General features: G+C 38.2%; 1 non-coding gene across 1 annotated transcript; it reads right to left on the bottom strand.

The window, feature by feature from the left end:
* Positions 1–5173: 5173 nt before the first annotated feature.
* On the bottom strand, positions 5174–5281 carry LOC148555208 (small nucleolar RNA R71). Its single transcript, XR_015887285.1, has one exon. It is a non-coding gene; the product is annotated as a small nucleolar RNA R71 (small nucleolar RNA).
* Positions 5282–11704: the final 6423 nt, after the last annotated feature.

Below are 11704 nucleotides of genomic sequence, written 5' to 3'. Positions count from 1 at the left end.
TTCTCCCTTTTTTGAACTTCCTTCATCAATTGAACCTTTTTGGATTTCATGGTGATTGCCTACCATAAGTTCATCCCCTCTTCCATGCTCAACTAAGTTCTCACCCCCATTAATGGATTCCTCTATAGTAAGAGTGGATTGAGAGTTTATCTCTTCAAGTGGCTCACCTCCCTTTGGGTTTATAGCATCAATGCTTGACTTTAGAGTTCATGGAGGCAGCAAGGGTGGACCACTAGGTGTAGAGTGGGGAGGTGTTAGACGGGACAAGACCTCGGCAAGAGTTGCCATGCAATTATCTTGTTTTCTTTGAAATTCCCGCTGTTCTTGGATGAGGGCTTGAAACTTATGCTCCTCATAAGGGAGATTGATGTTAGTGGAAAGGTAATGAGGGCTAGGGTGTCCCAAATATGGTGATGGGTAAGTTGGTTGAGAAGAAGTTGGTGGTGAAAATGGTAAAGGGGTTTAAGGGTATAATGGTTGTGTATCATGTAGAGGGTATGGAGTATGAACATATGGATGGAAAAAAATTATAATGATGATGTGTTCCACTTGGTGTGAGAGGTTAATGGACATTAGGATCATAGGGTCCTTGCCAGGGTCCTTGTTGCCAAGAATTGCTTGCTTGTGACCCTCCTTAGAATTGGCCTCCCATACCTCGATGTGAACCAATGTTGGAATTGCTACTCCCTACAACATGATAGCAACTAGACTCCAAGCCAAAAGGGTGATAACTCATGATGAAAAGAAAAGATAAAACCCAACAATACTAATAGAAGCAATAAACAAATGAATATATACTCTAATTATATTTATTTACCTAGAACTAAACAAACAAGAATGTTAGTTACTACCACTACTTAGATAGAGGCGTGATGAGCGGATAATTTATACACTTTTTGACATTGTTTTTAGTATATTTTTAGTAGGATCTAGTTACTTTTAGGGATGTTTTCATTAGTTTTTATGTTAAATTCACATTTCTGGACTTTACTATGAGTTTGTGTGTTTTTCTGTGATTTCAGGTATTTTCTGACTGAAATTGAGGGACTTGAGCAGAAATCAGATTTAGAGGTTGAAGAAGGACTGCTGATGCTGTTGGATTCTGACCTCCCTGCACTCAAAGTGGATTTTCTGGAGCTACAGAACTCGAAATAGCGCGCTTCTAATTGCGTTGGAAAGTAGACATCCAGGGCTTTCCAGAAATATATAATAGTTTATACTTTGGCCAAGAATAGACGACGTAAACTGGTGTTCAACGCCAGCTTTCTACCCAAATCTGGCGTCCAGCGCCAGAAAAGGATCCAAAACCAGAGTTGAACGCCCAAACTGGCACAAATACTGGCGTTCAACTCCACAAATGGCCTCTGCACGTGCAACACTCAGGCTCAGCCCAAACACACACCAAGTGGGCCCAGGAAGTGGATTTATGCATCAATTACTTACTCATGTAAACCCTAGTGACTAGTTTATTATAAATAGGACCCTTTACTATTGTATTAGACATCTTTGGATTATCTTTGATCAGTTGTATGCTATCCTAGATCACGTTTAGGGGGCTGGCCATCTCGGCCATGCCTGGACCTTTCACTTATGTATTTTCAACGGTAGAGTTTCTACACTCCATAGATTAAGGTGTGGAGCTCTGCTGTTCCTCAAAGATTAATGCAAAGTACTTCTGTTTTCTATTCAACTCATCTTATTTTGCTTCTAAGATATCCATTCACACCCAAGAACGTGATGAAGGTGATGATTATGTGTGACGCTCATCACCATTCTCCCCTATGAACACGTGCCTGACAAACACTTCCGTTCTACATGAAATAAGCTAGAATGAATATCTCTTAGATCTCCTAACCAGAATCTTCGTGGCGTAAGCTAGAATGATGGCGGCATTCAAGAGAATCCGGAAAGTCTAAACCTTGTCTGTGGTATTCCGAGTAGGATTCAATGATTGAATGACTGTGACGAGCTCCGAACTCGCAATTGCAGGGCGTTAGTGACAGACGCAAAAGGATAGTAAATCCTATTCCAGCATGATCGAGAACCGACAGATGAATAGCCGTGCCGTGACAGGGTGCGTGAGCATATTATTCACTGAGAGGATAAGATGAAGCCATTGGCAAGGGTGATGCCTCCAGATGATTAGCCGTGCCGTGACAGGGCATTGGATCATTTTCCCGAGAGATGACCGAAAGTAGCCATTGACAGTGGTGATGTATCACATAAAGCCAGCCATGGAAAGGAGTAAGACTGATTGGATGAAGATAGCAGGAAAGCAGAGGTTCAGAGGAATGAAAAGCATCTCCGTTCGCTTATCTGAAATTCCTACCAATTAATTACATAAGTATTTCTATCCCTTCTTTTATTTATTATTCGAAAACACCATTATCACTTTATATCTGCCTGACTGAGATTTACAAGGTGACCATAGCTTGCTTCATACCAACAATCTTCGTGGGATTCGACCCTTACTCACGTAAGGTATTACTTGGACGACCCAGTGCACTTGCTGGTTAGTTGTATCGAAGTTGTGAACCATGGTATTGGCACCATGTTCTTGGCGCCATTACCAGGGAAAGAAAGAGCCATGAATTTTACATAATTAAAGTGTAATCACGATTACGCGTACCAAGTTGCTCACGTTGCCAGGGATTGTTCGAGCCTGGATATCACAATTTCGTGCACCAAGTTTTTGGCGCCGTTGCCGGGGATTGTTCGAGTTTGGACAACTGACGGTTCATCGTGTTGCTCAGATTAGGTAATTTTCTTTTTATTTTATTTTCAAAAATTTTTCAAAAAAAAAAAACTTTTCAAAAACTTTTCTTTTGTTTTCGAAAAAAATAAAACTATTTTCAAAAAAAAATTTATTCAAAATTTTTAAAATGAATTCTAGTGTTTCATGAAGCATGTGAAGCCTGGCTGGCTGTAAAGCCATGTCTAAATTCTTTTGGACTAAGGCTTCCAAAAGATCAGTTCATGAAATTGGATGAAGAATCAACTGTTACATGTCTGAATCTACATGCTGAAGCTTGGCTGGCCATTGGCCATGTCTAGTGTTTTGGACTGGAGCTTTCATTGAAAGCTTGGCTGGCTAGTGAGCCATGTCTAATTCCTGGACTGAAGCTTTAGACTAAGAATGCAAGATTCCTGGAATTCATATTAAAAATTTTGGAATCCTTATTTTTTTTTCTTTTTCATATAATTTTCGAAAAATACCAAAAAAATTAGAAAATAAAAAAAATCAAAAATATTTTTGTGTTTCTTGTTTGAGTCTTGAGTCATGTTATAAGTTGGTGTCAATTGCATATGCATCTTGCATTTTTTCGAAAATACCATGCATTCATAGTGTTCTTCATGATCTTCAAGTTGTTCTTGGTAAGTCTTCTTGTTTGATCTTGATGATTTTTTGTTTTGTGTCTTTTCATGTTTATCATATGCATTCTTGAATTCTTAGTGCGTAAGCATTAAAGAATTCTAAGTTTGGTGTCTTGCATGTTTTCTTTGCATTAAAAAATTTTTCAAAATTATGTCTATGATGTTCATCTTGACATTCATAGTGTTCTTGGTGTTCATCTTGACATTCATAGCATTCTTGCACGCATTCATTGTTTTTATCTAAAAATTTCATGCATTACATCTTTTTAGTGTTTTTCTCTTGCATCATAAAAATTCAAAAATCAAAAAAATATCTTTCCCTTTTTCTCTCATCAAATTCGAAAATTTGAGTTGACTTTTTCAAAAATTTTTAAAATCAAGTTGTTTCTCATGAGTCAAATCAAATTTTCAATTTGAAAATCTTATCTTTTTCAAAATCTTTTTCAAAAATCAAATCTTTTTCAAAATTCTTGGTTATTTTCAAAAATTCCAAAAATAATTTTCAAAAATCTTTTTCTTATTTTATATCATAATTTTCGAAAATAACATAATCAATTAATGTTTTGATTCAAAAATTTGAAGTTTGTTACTTACTTGTTAAGAAAGATTCAAACTTTAAGTTCTGGAATCATATCTTGTGATTTCTTGTGAATCAAGTCATTAATTGAGATTTTAAAAATCAAATCTTTTTCAAAAACTAATTTCTATCATATCTTTTCAAAAATATCTTCTCATGTTATCTTTTTCAAAAATTTGATTTCAAAATATCTTCTCTAACTTCCTAACTTCCTATCTTTTCAAAATTTGTTTCAACTAACTAATTAACTTTTTGTTTGTTTCTTAACTTTTTCAAAACTACCTAACTAACTCTCTCTCTCTAATTTTCGAAAATATCTTCCCTCTTTTTCAAAATTTCTTTTTAATTAACTAATTATTTTTATTTTTATTTTTATATTTTTTTATTTTTTATTTCAAAAAAAAAATTTCGAAAATTACTAACAGTTTTCAAAAACCATTTTCGAAAATCACTAACTCTTTTTCAAAAATATTTTCGAAAATTCTCCCTCTCCCATCTTATTCTATTTATTCATTCATATCCTAACATCTCATCTCACATCTCTAGCCTCCTCACAGTTGTGTTTCTTTCATTATATTACATTCTTTGTCTCCCCCTCTTTTCTTCTACTCACACAGGGATCCCTATACTGTGGTATAAAGGATCTCTATTATTATTATTATTTTTCTGTGCCTTCTTCTTTGTCATATGAGCAGGAGCAAGGATAAGAACATTCTTGTGGAAGCAGATCCAGAACCTGAAAGGACTCTGAAGAGAAAATTAAGAGAAGCTAAATTACAACAATCCAGAGAAAACCTTTCAGAAATTTTCGAACAGGAAAAGGAGATGGCAGCCGAAAATAATAATAATGTAAGGAAGATGCTTGGTGACTTTACTGCACCTAATTCCAATTTACATGGAAGAAGCATCTCCATTCCTGCCATTGGAGCAAACAACTTTGAGCTGAAACCTCAATTAGTTTCTCTGATGCAGCAGAACTGCAAGTTTCATGGACTTCCATCTGAAGATCCTTTTCAGTTCTTAACTGAATTCTTGCAGATATGTGATACTGTTAAGACTAATGGAGTAGATCCTGAAGTCTACAGGCTCATGCTTTTCCCCTTTGCTGTAAGAGACAGAGCTAGAATGTGGTTGGATTCTCAACCCAAAGACAGCCTGAACTCTTGGGATAAGCTGGTCACGGCTTTCTTAGCCAAGTACTTTCCTCCTCAAAAGCTGAGCAAGCTTAGAGCTGATGTTCAAACCTTCAGACAGAAAGAAGGTGAATCCCTCTATGAAGCTTGGGAAAGATACAAACAGTTGACCAAAAAGTGTCCTTCTGACATGCTTTCAGAATGGACCATCCTGGATATATTCTATGATGGTTTATCTGAGCTATCAAAGATGTCACTGGACACTTCTGCAGGTGGATCCATTCACCTAAAGAAAACGCCTGCAGAAGCTCAAGAACTCATTGACATGGTTGCTAATAACCAGTTCATGTACACTTCTGAAAGGAATCCTGTGAATAATGGGACGCCTATGAAGAATGGAGTTCTTGAAGTTGATACTCTGAATGCCATATTGGCTCAGAATAAAATATTGACTCAGCAAGTCAATATGATCTCTCAGAGTCTGTATGGAATGCAAGCCGCTTCCAATAGTACTCACGAGGCTTCTTATGAAGAAGAAGCTTATGATCCTGAGAACCCTGCAATAGCAGAGGTGAATTACTTAGGTGAACCTTATGGAAACACCTATAACTCATCATGGAGAAATCATCCAAATTTCTCATGGAAGGATCAAAAGCCTCAACAAGGCTTTAATAATGGTGGAAGAAACAGGTTTAACAATAATAAACCTTTTCCATCATCCACTCAGCAACAGACAGAGAACACTGAACAAAATGCTTCTAATTTAGCAAATCTAGTCTCTGATCTATCCAAGGCCACTGTAAGTTTCATGAATGAAACAAGATCTTCCATTAGAAATTTGGAAGCACAAGTGGGCCAACTGAGTAAAAGGATCACTAAAATCCCTCCCAGTACTCTCCCAAGCAATACAGAAGAGAATCCAAAAGGAGAGTGCAAGGCCATTGACATAAGCACCATGGCCGAACCTACAAGGGGAGTGGAGGACGTGAATCCCAAGGAGGAAGACCTCCTGGGATATCCAGTGATCAATAAGGAGCTTCCCTCTGAGGAACCAAAGGACTCTAAGGCTCATCTAGAGACCATAGAGATTCCATTGAACCTCCTTATGCCCTTCATGAGCTCTGATGAGTATTCCTCTTCTGAAGAGAATGAGGATGTTACTGAAGAGCAAACTGCCAAGTTTCTTGGTGCAATCATGAAGCTGAATGCCAAATTATTTGGCATTAATGCTTGGGAAGTTGAACCTCCCTTGTTCATCAATGAACTAAGTGATCTGGATCAACTGACATTGCCTCAGAAGAGACAGGATCCTGGAAAGTTCATAATACCTTGTACTATAGGCACCATGATCTTTAAGGCTCTGTGTGACCTTGGTTCAGGAATAAACCTCATGCCCCTCTCTGTAATAGAGAAACTGGGAATCTATGGGGTGCAAGCTGCTAAAATCTCACTAGAGATGGCAGACAGCTCAAGAAAACAGGCTTATGGACAAGTAGAAGATGTATTAGTAAAGGTTGAGGGCCTTTACATACCTACTGATTTCATAGTCCTGGATACTGGAAAGGAAGAGGATGAATCTATCATCCTAGTAAGACCTTTCCTGGCTACAGCAAGAGCTGTGATTGATGTTGACAGAGGTGAAATAGTCTTTCAATGGAATGAGGACTCCCTTGTGTTAAAAACTCAAGGATCTCCCTCTGCAACCATGGAGAGGAAGCAGAAAAAGCTTCTCTCAAAGCAGAGTCAACCAGAGCCCCCACAGTCAAACTCTAAGTTTGGTGTTGGGAGGCCACAACCAAACTCTAAGTTTAGTGTTGAACTCCCATATCCAAACTCTAAGTTTGGTGTTGGAGAGTCTCAACAAAGCTCTGCACATCTGTGAGGCTCCATGAGAGCCCACTGTCAAGCTATTGAGATTAAAGAAGCGCTTGTTGGGAGGCAACCCAATGTTTATCTAATTCTTATTTTTATTGTTTTTCATGTTTTTTTAGGTTCATGATCATGTGGAGTCACAAAATAAATAGAAAAATTGAAAACGGAATCAAAAACAGCAGAAAAAAAAATCACACCCTGGAGGAGCATCTGCCTGGCGTTCAACGCCAGAACAGAGCATGGTTCTGGCGCTGAACGCCCAGAACAAGCATGGTTCTGGCGTTCAACGCCAGAAATGGCAGCAAATGGACGTTGAACGCCCAAAATGGCCACCAACCTGGCGCTGAACGCCCAGAGTTGTGTGCAAGGGCATTTTACATGCCTAATGGGTGCAGGGATGTAAATCCTTGACACCTCGTGATCTGTGGACCCCACAGGATCACCTCAAGATCTGTGGACACCACAGGATCATCTCAGGATCTGTGAATCCTACAGGATCCCCACCCACCTCACTCTCTCTCTCCATTCATGACCATCCCTTCTGTTCTCCATTCACCACTCACATCCATACACAGATCCCTCCATCTCCTCCATATCTTCTTCTTCTTCTATTCTTTCTTCTTTTGCTCGAGGGCGAGCAACATTCTAAGTTTGGTGTGGTAAAAGCATAAGCTTTTTTGTTTTTTCCATAACCATTGATGGCACCTAAGGCCAGAGAAACCTCTAGAAAGAGGAAAGGGAAGACAAAAGCTTCCATCAAGGGTCTATATCTCAGTAGTAGAACATTTGACTGCAAATCAAGAGATCCCTGAGATACCTCAGGGGATACATTTTCTTCCACACAATTATTGGAAGCAACTAAGGGTGGAACATCAAGAGCACTCCATCATCCTTCATGAAATCAGAAAAGATCTAAAAGCAATGAAGGAGGAGCAACAAAGACAAGGAAGAGACATAGAAGAGCTCAAGGACATCATTGGTTCCTCAAGAAGGAAACGCCACCATCACTAAGGTGGATTCATTCCTTGTTCTTATTTCTTCTGTTTTTCATTTCTATGTTATGTGCTTACCTATGTTTGTGTCTTCATTACATGATCATTAGTAGTTAGTAACTATGTCTAAAAGTTATGAATGTCCTATGAATCCATCACCTCTCTTAAAATAAAAACTGTTTTAAATTCAAAAGAACAAGAAGTACATGAGTTTCGAATTTATCCTTGAACTTAGCTTAATTATATTGATGTGGTGACAATGCTTCTTGTTTTCTGAATGTATGCTTGAACAGAGCATATGTCTTTTGAAGTTGTTGTTTAAGAATGTTAAATATGTTGGCTCTTGAAAGAATGATGACTAGGAGACATGTTATTTGATAATCTGAAAAATCATAAAAATGATTCTTGAAGCAAGAAAAAGCAGCAAAAAAAAAAACAAAGCTTGCAAAAAAAAAAAAAAAAAAGAAAAAGCAAGCAGAAAAAGCCAATAACCCTTAAAACCAAAAGGCAAGGGAAATAAAAAGGATCCCAAGGCTTTGAGCATCAGTGGATAGGAGGGCCTAAAGGAATAAAATCCTGGTCTAAGTGGCTAAACCAAGCTGTCCCTAACCATGTGCTTGTGGCGTGTAGGTGTCAAGTGAAAACTTGAGACTGAGCGGTTAAAGTCAAGGTCCAAAGCAAAAACAAAGAGTGTGCTTAAGAACCCTGGACACCTCTAATTGGGGACTTTAGCAAAGCTGAGTCACAATCTGAAAAGGTTCACCCAATTATGTGTCTGTGGCATTTATGTATCCGGTGGTAATACTGGAAAACAAAGTGCTTAGGGCCACGGCCAAGACTCATAAAGAAGCTGTGTTCAAGAATCATCATACTGAACTAGGAGAGTCAAAAACACTATTTGAAATCATAAGTTCCTATAGATGCCAATCATTCTAAACTTCAATGGATAAAGTGAGATGCCAAAACTATTCAAGAGGCAAAAAGCTATAAGTTCCGCTCATATGATTGAAGCTATGTTTCATTGATAGTTTGGAATTTATAGTATATTCTCTTCTTTTTATCCTATCTGATTTTTAGTTGCTTGGGGACAACCAACAATTTAAGTTTGGTGTTGTGATGAGCGGATAATTTATACACTTTTTGACATTGTTTTTAGTATGTTTTTAGTAGGATCTAGTTACTTTTAGGGATGTTTTCATTAGTTTTTAAGTTAAATTCACATTTCTGGACTTTACTATGAGTTTGTGTGTTTTTCTGTGATTTCAGGTATTTTCTGACTGAAATTGAGGGACTTGAGAAGAAATCAGATTCAGAGGTTGAAGAAGGACTGCTGATGCTGTTGGATTCTGACCTCCCTGCACTCAAAGTGGATTTTCTGGAGCTACAGAACTTGAAATAGCGCGCTTCCAATTGCGTTGGAAAGTAGACATCTAGGGCTTTCCCGAAATATATAATAGTCCATAATTTGGTCAAGAATAGATGACGTAAACTGGCGTTCAACGCCAGCTTTCTACCCAAATCTGGCGTCCAGCACCATAAAAGGATCCAAAACCAGAGTTGAACGCCCAAACTGGCACAAATACTGGCGTTCAACTCTACAAATAGCCTCTGCACGTGCAACACTTAGGGTCAGCCCAAACACACACCAAGTGGGCCCAGGAAGTGGATTTATGCATCAATTACTTACTCATGTAAACCCTAGTGACTAGTTTATTATAAATAGGACCCTTTACTATTGTATTAGACATCTTTGGATTATCTTTGATCAGCTGTATGCTATCCTAGATCACGTTTAGGGGGCTGGCCATCTCGGCCATGCCTGGACCTTTCACTTATGTATTTTCAACGGTAGAGTTTCTACACTCCATAGATTAAGGTGTGGAGCTCTGCTGTTCCTCAAAGATTAATGCAAAGTACTTCTGTTTTCTATTCAATTCATCTTATTTCGCTTCTAAGATATCCATTCGCACCCAAGAACGTGATGAAGGTGATGATTATGTGTGACGCTCATCACCATTCTCCCCTATGAACACGTGCCTGACAAACACTTCCGTTCTACATGAAATAAGCTAGAATGAATATCTCTTAGATCTCCTAACCAGAATCTTCGTGGCATAAGCTAGAATGATGGCGGCATTCAAGAGAATCCGGAAAGTCTAAACCTTGTCTGTGGTATTCCGAGTAGGATTCAATGATTGAATGACTGTGACGAGCTCCGAACTCGCGATTGCAGGGCGTTAGTGACAGACACAAAAGGATAGTAAATCCTATTCCAGCATGATCGAGAACCGACAGATGAATAGCCGTGCCGTGACAGGGTGCGTGAGCATATTATTCACTGAGAGGATAAGATGAAGCCATTGGCAAGGGTGATTCCTCCAGACGATTAGCCGTGCCGTGACAGGGCATTGGATCATTTTCCCGAGAGATGACCGAAAGTAGCCATTGACAGTGGTGATGTATCACATAAAGCCAGCCATGGAAAGGAGTAAGACTGATTGGATAAAGATAGCAGGAAAGCAGAGGTTCAGAGGAATGAAAAGCATCTCCGTTCGCTTATCTGAAATTCCTACCAATGAATTACATAAGTATTTCTATCCCTTCTTTTATTTATTATTCGAAAACACCATTATCACTTTATATCTGCCTGACTGAGATTTACAAGGTGACCATAGCTTGCTTCATACCAACAATCTCCGTAGGATTCGACCCTTACTCACGTAAGGTATTACTTGGACGACCCAGTGCACTTGCTGGTTAGTTGTATCGAAGTTGTGAACCATGGTATTGGCACCATGTTCTTGGCGCCATTACCAAGGAAAGAAAGAGCCATGAATTTTACATAATTAAAGTGTAATCACGATTACGCGTACCAAGTTGCTCACGTTGCCAGGGATTGTTCGAGCCTGGATATCACAATTTCGTCTCCCAATGACACTTGAGACCAATGAGTGTACAATTTTGGTTGTGATGCTCATGGGGTCATAAATTAAGAGATAAATATATAAAGTAATAAAAGAACATGCAAAATTGTGATAAACGAACTAATAAAGGAAATAACGAACTAACTATGCAATATAGACAAGTAAGGTATATAGGAGTCAATGTAAATGTGTATGAAGAATTTAAAGCATAAAAGGTGTCTTGGCTTGGAATGAGCTAAGGGTTCTTTCCTTGTTAGAACCACAACTATGACAATTAGAAATGATTAATCTCACTTGATCAACCCTCACATCGGAGAGTAAGTTAAATGAGCATAAGTGTTCTTAACCCACAAATCCTAAATTACTTGCTAATTGCCTTAGCAACAAATTAGCTTTAGTGGGAACAAGAACAATTAACAATCCAAGAATTGACACTAAATGTTGGACATTCCAACTCTAGGAACCCAATTGCTCACTTTCCCCAAGCCAAGAGATAGAAAACTAGCCCAAAATCATAATTGACATTTTGTCAAACACTTGGTGGGCAAAAACACTAAACATGGGAAAATGAGAAAATGCTTAAAACTAAAAACAACAAATGATCTCAATCAACAATAGCAACTCAAGAAAGCATATAACAATCATCAATCATCAAATTCATCAACAAGAAATTGAAATTTCAAGAGAGAAGTAAAATTGAACTATAACTTGAAGTATAAGAAAAAGTAAGAACAATGTAGCTATAAAGTGTAGTAACAAAGATATACTTACAATGGAAGTGACGGGGGAAAAATCGTCGGTAAAGAATTCACAAAAATAAGCACGTTGTAA

The sequence above is a fragment of the Arachis ipaensis genome, chromosome B6 (assembly GCF_059453495.1).
Source record: "Arachis ipaensis isolate K30076 ecotype BB chromosome B6, ASM5945349v1, whole genome shotgun sequence".
NCBI lineage: Eukaryota > Viridiplantae > Streptophyta > Magnoliopsida > Fabales > Fabaceae > Arachis > Arachis ipaensis.
The sequence above is the reverse complement of the archived record's forward strand: the minus strand, read 5'-3'. Positions and strand labels throughout refer to the sequence as shown.